At 56.0% G+C, this 11,165-nt stretch overlaps 1 long non-coding RNA gene across 3 annotated transcripts in view; it reads right to left on the bottom strand.

Annotated features, from left to right (window-relative positions):
• LOC123584331 overlaps positions 1-4,835 on the bottom strand; it is a 32,855-nt gene extending 28,020 nt beyond the window's left edge. The window contains exon 1 of one of the 3 annotated variants that reach the window (XR_006705353.1): positions 4,670-4,835. This is a non-coding gene — a long non-coding RNA (uncharacterized LOC123584331). The remainder of the gene's footprint in view (positions 1-4,669) is intronic. The other 2 variants (XR_006705351.1, XR_006705352.1) reach the window with 2 other exon arrangements.
• Positions 4,836-11,165: the final 6,330 nt, after the last annotated feature.

The following is an 11,165-nucleotide window of genomic DNA, read 5'->3' as shown; positions in this document are numbered from 1 at the left end:
AGCTCTGAAGACAGTGGTTTGCAAACTCCGAGCTGCTGCCCTCTGGGAGCATGGGACCATTTTAGCAGGTGGCTGCCGTCACCGGGAAGAAACAAAACAGGATAACAAACGTCAGGGCTCACGACGCACGGAAAGAGAAGTATTCTTTTGCGAAAACGTTTGGTTACGTGTGCGTGAAAAGTTCATCACTTATTTCATACGTAGCCATTATGCGTGCACCGAGTTGGGACGCACGATGCATTTCTTACCCCGGCCACGGTCAGCAAACTTTGAAAGCCACTGCTTTCAGCCTCTCTCTGTTCTGCAGGGGCCTCCGGGCCTTTGTTCTCCGAACAAGAACGCCAGTGCTGGGCGCAGGACAGGAGCCAGGATGTGCCAGAGGACTTCCGAAATGTGCCTCTGCCCGCACACCAATGTGGCTGGCTCGGCAGGGTGGCGGCACCACCGTGTGGGGTCTGACAGGTTGGGGTGTTGGTATTTGACGGCGATCCCACGGGGTTCCTCACCTGCAGGCTAGGGATGCTGCTGAGCTCCCCAAAGCTAGGCCTTCGAGGGCCCTCACCAGGCTGGCCGGCTCTGAGAGGCGCTGTACCCCATGTGGTCACGGGGAACAGGCAGAGTGAGAGCCTCTCCTGTCGCTGAGCCATGTTGGTGGCAGGGGAGACTGTCTTGGAGGGGGGAGGGGTGGTGGCAAAGGAATGTCAGGGTAATGATGTTGGCAGGGGCCAAGAAAGGCCAGGCTGGTTGGGACGCCTGCTGGGGAAGGAAGGAGTCTGTGTTCCCTCCTGCTGGCGGTGGGCACGTGGAGGAAAGCTTTGGGGCTGTCAGATTTGTTTTTCAATCGGGTAACTCACCCTGGCTGGGGGGTGGGCTGGCCCCACGTATCTGTTAGGCCTTGTCTGAATGGGTCTATTCCCACCACAGAGACTCGGACACGGGGCATAAACCCCGGCTGGCCGGCCCCAGTGCTGCAAAAGGGACCGTAGTTTCCCTGCGAAAACAGAACAAAACGAGGATGGAAACAATAAAAAAAAAAAAAAATCTCCAACACTCTCACACACCTAAATGCAGCTGCGTCTGGAACCAGGCGTGAGGTTGCACGCGCGGTCGCCTGGCCTTTGTGGGGTGTGAATAAAGATGTCCCATGGTTGGCCTGTTCTCTGGGCTGTTGAGGTGACAAAGGAGGCTGGCGGGGGCAGGGGGGAGGCTTCTCTGGTCCAGACTTTGGTTAACTTTTTGCTTTGTGAGCGAAAATGACAAATGGGTCCCCGGTAATGCTGCTGAGTGGGCCAGCAGGGTGTGTTTAAAGGAGAGAAAACATCCTAAAAAGGGAGAGGGTCTTCCAGAGGGGACCGAAACGTGGACATGGGGGCAGCAGGACGGGAGCTGGCCAGGCTGCAGGGGGCAAGGGGGTGGTGGTGGAGGGGGGCTAGGTCCTGTCTGCACAACTGACCTGTCTGCTTCATTACCTCACCGCACCTGTCACAACTGTCAGGGGGCCCCTGTGTCTTCACAGGTGACCAAGCACCTGAAGCCTCACCTTGAGATTCACCCTCCTGTCGAGCGGCACCCGCCCTAACAGAGCAAAGCTGACTGCACCTCGACTGTCCTCCAGTTTTCCAAGGGTCAATGAAACTGTATTTCCTGCACCACCCCCTCCCGTCCAGTTTACAAGGTATTCCTAAAAAGCAACAGGCAACGTGTTTTTGATTTTTTGAAGCTCAAAAAATTATTTGCCAGGAACACACAAATCATTTGTTTTACTCTCTGGTACTTGCTTATCGACACAAGATCGCTGGAAAAGAACAGGGGCAAGATTAGTTTAAACACTGATTTTTTTTTTTTTCTTTTTTACGGCCATGGGGTTCCTGACCTCAGAACTTGTAGTTGGTTACATACTAGTTAAATATTACCATTTTGAACAAAACAAAACAAAACAAAAAAAAAACCCCAGATATTCCTTCGGCTAAAAAACCTGGTGACTCTTCCTGAGCGACGTTTATGTCAAGTGGAAGACGGTTCTAATTTTATCTGCGTTCAATAAGCAGATTAAAACAAATCATGAGGCTGAAGCTGTTTACAATTCTCTGAGCGGCTGAGGGAGAGAAAATCACCTTGAGTCTAGCATTTTCTGGGCACACTGCAACAGCCAGGTCCCTCAGACCATCTGGGAAGGAATTAATTCCATCTATGTGTTAGTTTAATATGAAATTGTTTTATTTTGACTATATCTTCCTCCAGGCTATTAGGGAGGAGAAGATAAAAACAGGCTGGAGAGAGACCACTTCCTTCCCAGCCTCTTCTTGCTTTGTGCTTTTGCCTTTTAAAGGTTTTACTTCTTCTGGTTGAAAAATGTATAAAATGTGTACTTGAAGTACCCCCCCCCCAAATTATATATTTTGAACACGACAAAATTTTAGATCCACGGCACATTTTGACAAAAATATTATTAAAAAAAAAATACCGTTTGCTTTCGCCCCACTTAAATTGAAATGTCATTCTGTTTATTTCATATCTTCTCATCAGTTCAGTCTGCCATTTGTTAGATGTGAGAAAGTTCTGCAGACTATTCCAGAAAATATTTGAAAAGAGTAAACAACCGATCTGTAAAATTTCCACGGAAGCACGCTTGCTTAGGTGACGGGCTCCCGGGGGACGGGCCGGGCGGCGGGGGCGCCCACGGCCTCTCCTGGCCCGTCCGAGGCCGGCTCCGCCCGAAGCGCCGGGCGCCCTCCCGCCGTCCCCGCCGCCCCGCCGCCCCGGCCCCGCGCGGCCTTCCAGCTGGCGAGCCGTCTCCCTCTCTGCGGCGCACGGGGGGCCGTGGGGAGACCCCCGCGGGGGCCGGACGGGGGCGCGCGGCCTGCGGCGTGGGTCCGGCCGCGTCCCACCTGCTCCGCCGGGGCCCCGCGCGCCCGCAGCCGCCGCCGCCGCCGCCTGAGCGCACGGCCAGGGCCACCTGGCGGACCGTCCTGAGCTCACTCTGCCGCCGGGCTTCCGTTTGGCTTCCATCTGCCTCCCCCATCCTAACTGGTTCCAGATTTGCCACTTGAGAGGCGCGGGGACTCAGCCGAGCCTCGCTCTTGGCCTCTCGGGGACTCCAGAGCGATGAACCCGCGCGAGCGCAAGGCCGGGCCCGCTGGGGGACCGGCGGGGAGCGGGCCGTGCGGCCGGGGCTCCGAGCGCTGACTCCGCGGCCCCGGGCACTGGCCTGGCCTTCCCGGCGCGGGCGCAGCGGAGCCGTCCGGGGGCCGCACAGCCTCCACCGGGTCGGGCAGGCTCGGGGAGGGGTCTTCAGGGCCTCCGGCCGCCATCGGGAGCCGGCGCGGCGAGCAGCGCTGCGCGCACCCTGGCTCCGAGGCCCTGCGCCCCCAGCAGCCACGACGCCCAGCCCTCCCGGGAGGGCGAGACCACCCACGCCGCCGCCGCCGACGTGGGGACCCGGTTGTCGCCTAGGTCTGGGGGCGCTGCGGGTTGGGGGCTCCGCCTGGCCTCCGCAGCACCACCATCTGACACACTGTCCTCGGTGGGGAGATCCCACGGAGAACAGCTCCGAGCCTGCCAGACCCTCAGCGCCCCGCGCCCCCAGGCCTGCCTCCGCGGCTGGGCCCCGCAGGCGCCGGGCACAGGAGGGGGAGGGCCCCGAGGGCCCGGGGCGCTGTTCCAAAGGCCAGAAAATGGAAACTGTGCGAAAAGAATCCCCAAATCCGGCCGGGCCCCAAGCCCACCAGCTTACATAAAGCCCCAGGAGCCCGCCCGCGGCCTCCCCGCCTCGGGGTGAACAATCGGCGGGCGCCCGGCCAGGCTGCCCTGGGACTGGCACCACCACCGGCCCCCTGACCACGGGCCCGGCGTGACCCCGGGAGGGGGCAGGGGTCCCGGCCTCTTCCCACCATCTGCCCCGAGAAACATTTAACTGGCCTTTAATCACATTAGCAGCCGGCCCCAATTAGGGCCGCGGGAGGGGGAGGCAGGAGGAAACCGCCGCCGTGTCACTCGAGGATAAAGATCCTTTCATGCCCTGGGCCTGGCCGTGGGCAACGCGGCGGGCGCCATCCCCAGCCTTTGATTGCCGGCGCCTGGGCCTCGCCGACGCAGCCATCTCTTTACCCGCCCCCCAGCCCCCAGTGTGCCCTCGCCCTCGGGTGACCGCGTGGGGACGCAACGCAGCGTCCGAGGCCCCGGCCCACGCTCGCGCGCCCACGCGCCCACGCGGCGGAAGTCTGGCCCCCTGCGCCCAGCGCCTGCGCACCGGAGCGCTCCAAGGGGGCGGCGGGGGCTCGCAGAGGGCCCCGGGGACGCCAGCGCCCGGGGCCCGGACCCTGGTAAGGCCACCGCCCACGGAGTAGTTCGGAGGGAGGGTGACCCCGCCACGGGCGCCCTGGGCAGGTCACCTGTGCTCTCGTGGGCCCCCTCCCGCGAGGGCCGAGCCGGCCCCGAGGCGGCTCCGGCCTCCTGGGCCCGGAGCGAGGCGCAACGGGCTCAGCAGGCCAGGCCCAGGCCCAGGTCCCCGGCGCGGGCCTGGCGCCTTGGTGGCCGGGCTCCTGGGGGTCCAGGCTGGGCGTCCGGTCCCAGGAGCGCGGGGACCGCGGAGCTCGGGGAGGCGGGGCCCTAGCCTGGGCCTCCCGTGCGCCCTGTCGAGGGGTGAGGGGCCCTGGCGCGCGGAGCTTACCCGAGGGTCGTAGCGGGGCGCGCTCTGGACGGGCCGGGGTCGTGCGAGGACAGCGGCCGCCCGCGCCGCCGGAATGCCGATGCCGCCGCCGGGCCGAGACGCCCGGGGGGCCGCCTGGGACCCCCGCCCCACGGCGGCAGCTGCAGCCCGGAGCCGCGTGACCCCGGCCCCGACCTCCGGCGCTCGGCTGTTTGTCCGCACACAAAGGAGAACACTCATATTTTTCTTTCCCGGGCGCAGACTTCACACCCGCCCCACCTCCCCTCCCCCGAGCCGCCCCCCACCTCACCCAAGCCTCGCTGAGAACCGCTTTCTCTCCGCAACCCCCCCCCCCCTCCGGTCCCCACTGTCGAATTCCATAGTTGTATTCGAGGATGTCAGCACAGCTTAGAAAGTTTCATAGAAAGTCAGAGAGCAATTAGGCCCTTTTATTGGAGTTTCGTTGGTGCCATGGGATCTTTTAAAGGAGCGCCTGAAGCACCGAACACAATCCCATTAAGCCGCCCAAACTCCCACAGTCCTCAACGGGGTCTCCGTACTTGGGCAGACTTTGGCCGGCTCGCCGGGGTGAGCCGCGGGGGCTCGGCTGCGAGCGGCCTGCAAGCGGTCCTCTCCCCGGGGCGCGCGGGGGACCCGGTGGTGCAGGGCCGCCGAGCGCCAGGCAGTGTCCCCGGCGCCCCGAGGCCTCCGCTCCCCCAGCTGCACCGAGCGCGGTGGAGACCTGAGGCGCTTTGGTGCCCCGACCCCGCAGTGCGACTGTTTGAATGTTTCAAGCTCCCTGGCCGGCTTCTAGACGCGGAAACTTTTACTTCCCTCCGCTCCCAAATGGATCCGCTAACGTTTGGAAAACCGGCCGGAGACATGAACGCGTTGCCGAGAAAAAGACCACGTATGAGCAACGTTGGGGCTTAATTGAATTTTAGTGCCAAATTATAACTCCCTGAATGACCGCCCTGGGGTGAAGGGGGTGGGGGAAAAGGCAGTGAATGAAGGCAAGGCGATTCTAATGGAAATCCTGCCGTCCAGAAATGTGGTTCTGAGGCCACCCTCGAGTAGTAAGAATTGCAGCCTCCAAAGGCAGCCTAATTCCAAAGGGGTGAGGTTATCAGGCTGCCGGCTTTCATGTGGGAAAGCGGGGTTGACCCCAGCTTGAGCTGTGGTTTTGCGTTGATGTTCTTGTGTGTCATTTCACGAAGCAGGCAGCTCTTAACGTGGAACATGGCTTTTCCTTTGTGATAGTAGAGGGTGATTTCTCTTCTTGCCAGTGAAAATTAATCTCTTCCTTTAGAAGTCAAAAAGGAAAGAAAGCAGGTGTTTTAAAGGAATAAAGCATTTTCTTCTTAAAAAAAAAAAAAGGTAGTTGGTTGTCAAAGCAAAGTGCCAGTTTTAGAACAATTAGGAGTTTGCTCCTGGTGTATCATCACAGATGTTTATTCTATTGAATAGAAGTTCGTACCTGGTGGTTTCTGGACTCATTTTGGGAAGGGAGACTAGGTGACAGGCTCACAATTAAGGCATTATAATTCAGATGGCAATGAAATGGGCCTCCGTCACAGGGAAAATGGGCCGTCCAGTGGATCCATAAGGGGAACATTAAAAATGAGTGTGCAAACCCGAATATTTGATTTTTGAGTGGTTTGTGTTAGTCATCAATTGTTTTGAAAATTTTCTCGAAGTTGCCCCTCTTTTCTCTTATTTCGTTGCCCCTCCTGGCCCTGTGGCTGCCAGCATCAGCGACGCAACCTCTGCCCTCTCGTTCTGGGCGCACACCGCACGGTGGGCCCGTCGGCTGTCTGTCCGCATTTCCATTGCGTGACCGCATCCGGGACTCTCGTGGCCTGGGCGGGAAGGAACAGACAGCGGGCTTCAGGACCTGCGGGTCCCAGCCTCAGTCACTTCCAGCCTTGCCTTAAAAACCTTCTGCGTCGGCCACGTTGGTTTCTTCACCGACTCTTTCTCTCGTTCTTGCCTCTCGATTTCCCTCGCGCCCTCTGCTTCCCTGAAACCCTCTCCACCTGTCCAGACGGCACCTGTCAGACCTGGTTTCCATCTCAGACCCTCGTTGACCTGGCCTGCCTCGGGCTCCAGCGGGAGCCGTCTCCACCACCGGCTTCTCACGGAGGGCCTGGTGACACCATCTGTCTTTCTTTGTCCTCTGCTGCTTTCCCGTATTGTGGCATGGCTTTGGGAATGTTTCTGGTTGAGGAGAAAACAATGAAGGCCCCTTGAGAGCAGGTATCACTTTACACATGTCTTGGGGCTCCGTCAGGAGCCAGCGCCCAGAAAGTAGGCCACCCATCCGTCAATGGGGTGTCGATGTAGAAATCAGAATCACATTTCAGCCGGCAGGGAGGAGGAGCACAATTACAAATGCGCCCGTGCAGTTCGCCGAAGGCGCCGGAGAAAACGGACTTCTTCGTCGAACTCACAGGACCCGTCACTGGACTTTTTCAACCAACATCAAACTATTTAAATTAGATGGAATCTTGAGTTGTTTAAAAAATGAATATGACTCAGTCGGACTGCAGTAGAAAGCGGGGGAAAAACAAACAAAAGCAAATCCAGAAATCCAAACAGTTCAGTCTGCTTTGGATATTCTTTGATTTTCCCAAGAAAAGGAGCAGATTCCTGAGAATCAGGCGAGAAATTCGAAAAGTGCCTGTCATGTCTCAGCGAAGGCACACGAGAACACGACGCCTCTGGCAGGTTACCTGCAGGCTGGGCTGTGTACAGGAACCCCCTCTCGGAGGCGGCCCCCACCCCACCGCAGGTCCTGCGTACTTCTGGAAAAGGAACAAAGTGCCTCTCCAGTGCTGTCCCTGTGTCCCCGGAGGGGCTCAAGACGCGCATCTTCTTCGGCGGCATCGGGGCTTAATGCCCATCGTGCTGGAACACCAGTGATGGGGCTGGCCCTGAAGAAGTTGAAAAATCCCACCCTGGTCAATAGTGCGTGATGAAACTAACAAGATAAAAATGACACATGAACAAATGCACTTGTGAAACTCTTCAGGGAACAAAGAGATTAGCATTTGCGGTGGTACAGGAAGAAATGGAAATGATGAAAATAACTCTCTCAGGGTTTTGAAGGAGGAGCATTTAGCATCTCGAGTTCAGTGAAAATGTGTTCACCGTTCTTGTATGAGCAAGGTATCACGTCTCGCCGCTTAATCAAGTTAACCGAATCAGAAGCATGAGCGTTTCGGGGAGTGCTGTGGTTCTAAAGGGGGCCATCCCGAGAGCCTTCCCCTTCAGCTGAGGAGCTGGAAACTTCATTCCGGAGGATCAGCTTCTCAGCTCATACGTGCAAGTGCCAGTAAGACAATCCAAGGAAGAAGCAGGTGTACTGAACACAGAGGTGCATTTGGAGCACCGCCGGGGTGAAACCTACACGTGAGAATATTTTCGAGCTGTTTTAAAACTCGAAGACCTTCCTCCCTTTCTCCCCCAGGAAAAGTTTTAACAAGTGGATGGGGTGGTCTGAGCCCTTCCCAGCCGTGAAATCATCTGACCTTCTTCTCGCTGTGTCTCTTCGACCAGGGACTTAGACTGGATGAGACACTGATCCTGTTTGCGTTATTTTCGGAGAGCGTTTTGATGTTCTGACGTTACTCCCGTTCAGTAGTTTAAGAAAACATGTAGATGCAGGTTCGGTTTAAACTGGTTCCCTTGGTGTCTTTCTGGGGGAAAAAAGAGAGAGAAACGGAACAAAACTACCTACTTGAGACTTATGGTTCAAATTTTTTTTTTTTTCAACGTTTATTTATTTTTGGGACAGAGAGAGACAGAGCATGAACGGGGGAGGGGCAGAGAGAGAGGGAGACACAGAATCGGAAACAGGCTCCAGGCTCCGAGCCATCCGCCCAGAGCCCGACGCGGGGCTCGAACTCACGGACCGCGAGATCGTGACCTGGCTGAAGTCGGACGCCTAACCGACTGCGCCACCCAGGCGCCCCTCCTTTATTTTTTTAATTAAAAAAATTTTTTGGAGAGAGAGTACGAGCAGGGGAAGGGCTGAGAGAATTCCAAGCAGGCTCCACTGTCAACATGGAGCCCGACGTGGGGCTTGAACTCATGAACCATGAGATCATGACCTGAGCCGACATCAAGAGTCAGATGCTCAACCGACTGAGCCACCCAGGTGTCCAGTTTCTCCCTGCTTTAATTTGCACTTGGGTGGCCAGAAGATGGGGAGTTGAGCGTATTTGCATTTGAAAAAAAAATTTTTTTTAATGTTTATTTTTGGGGGAGAGAGAGAGAGAAGGGCAGAGAGAGAGGGAGACACAGAATCCATAGCAGGCTCTAAGCTGTCAGCACAGAACCTGATGCGGGGCTCAAACTCATGAACTGTGAGATCATGACCTGAGCTGAAGTCGGACGCTCAACCGACTGCGCCACCCAGGCGCCCCGAGACTTATGGTTCAATACAGAATTAATGCCAGGCTTTGGGCCAGTGACCTGGGGACCAGTGCTGTGTGTTTGGGTGTTTGTGAGAGATAGGTTTGGGTCAAGGCCAGGTTTCCAGTTTTTTTGTTTTTTTTTTTTTTTTTTTTTTTTTCAATGTTTATTTATTTTTGGGACAGAGAGAGACAGAGCATGAATGGGGGAGGGTCAGAGAGAGAGGGAGACACAGGATCGGAAACAGGCTCCAGGCTCTGAGCCATCAGCCCAGAGCCTGACGCGGGGCTCGAACTCACGGACCGCGAGATCGTGACCTGGCTGAAGTCGGACGCTTAACCGACTGCGCCACCCAGGCGCCCCTAGGTTTCCAGTTTTAACCCCAAGTGCTGACCTCCTTTTTAAAATTAAAATTTTTTTTTTTTTTTTTTTTTTTTACCAGTTTAGGTGTTTCTCTATCTTAATTCTATGCCGGGTCCCTTCTTAACATCAGACTTTGGCAACACTGGTCCACAAAATGTTTGGGACTGGATGTTTTCCAGAATTTGGACTTTCCCCGCCCAGATGTTAGGAAGAGAATGAGTGTGTTATGTATAATGTATATAATGGAGTGTTCCGCAGCCCGGGACCACTCCCTTATCAGAGACATGGATGTTTTCACAGCAAACATATGAATATTCACCCTAAGCGGGAACGGAGACTCTAAGCAGCTTCACGTCAGGGTCGTGTGCTAAGTGTATGAAATCAACTTTCGTTTTCGGAGCTCTTTGGAGTTTTGGACGTTTGTGTGAAGAAATCATGGATTTGGATTATGGCAGGACGCCCCTGCCCCCCACTCTTTTCCTTTAAACAGAAAAGGCACCAGTTCCAGGGTCCTTCAAACCCCTCTCCCATCGGTCAGTTTTCATTGTAGCTGGTGCCTCAGTGTTGTTTTAAGAATAATTACATATTTTTAAATAGTTCACACATACACACACACACACACACACACAATGGACTAAGGCCCTTGGTTTAGTGGATTAAAAGCTCCCTGCACTAACACCCAAGGCTAACTTTCATGTCCTACCCTACGTAAGGACTGTCCACAGCGCCAGGGACAGTGCTGACCCACTGATGTCCGCGTCTCACCCCTCCCCGCCAGAAAAGCCTCCCTTGCTTAAAAACACTGCACACGCCTTCATTTGCCTCTGACCCTTCGAACAAAAATAAACTGCTCATAACTAATAGAACCTAGGGTCCTAAGAGGTCCTTAAAATGATGACAGTTAGCCCTCAGCATGCGGACAGGACTCCCGCACGGGGTAGAGGGTGGGGTTACACAGCCTCTACCATCCCATCCGGCTTTGACTCAGTGAGTCTGTGTGACCTAGATCAGGGCTAATGATAAACGTCTGCTGTTTGAAGAGACGTTTTGCGCAGAAATAGCATTCCCATTTAGGTGGGAATGTGATGTATATTTTAATTAGTCCTCGTTTATTTTATAAGAAAGGTCCCGAGCTGTTTGCGAATTCGAGTTGTTTGTGAATTCGCATCTGGGGCCTCTGTGCGCAAACTCAACGCACACGGGCCGTGTGCCCTCGGGAAGTGTCACGGTCCTCCGTCGGATGTCACACTGTGCTGGACGTGAGGGTACGACCTATAGGAAGTCGAGTGGCAGCCATGGGACCGACCGAGGACCCCAGTGCCCGCGTTCTGTTTGCACTGACTCCTCAGGGCTCCATCTGGTGCTCAGAGCAAAGTGCTCCTGGTTTAGTAATGCTCACTTTTGGGGTTCAGTGTGTGGATTCCAGAGGTACAGGCTTCAAGGAGCTGGCAGCTCGTGCTAGTAAGAGGGGAGAGACTTTGAAGGCCAGCATCCCCTGCGTCTAAAGGGCTGGGGGGGCGCCGAAGGGAAGAAGCAGGTATGTTCTGAAGCCCACACCCCAGGGAGAGGCCCGGCCACAGGGAGGTTTAAACCCCCTGCAGGTGAACTTCACCCCCAGCAGGGGACAGAGGCCCGTGGCAGCGTCCCATCTGAGCATTTCTCGTACTTCCTCCTCTCCCCCTGGAGACCTCAGGATGTTTGCACAGCTTTTCACGTGTGGAGGAACCCTGCTTCTCCA

Source organism: Leopardus geoffroyi, chromosome B3, assembly GCF_018350155.1.
Source record: "Leopardus geoffroyi isolate Oge1 chromosome B3, O.geoffroyi_Oge1_pat1.0, whole genome shotgun sequence".
Classification (NCBI taxonomy): domain Eukaryota; kingdom Metazoa; phylum Chordata; class Mammalia; order Carnivora; family Felidae; genus Leopardus; species Leopardus geoffroyi.
Note: the sequence above shows the minus strand (reverse complement) of the source record. Positions and strands in the feature narration are given on the sequence as shown.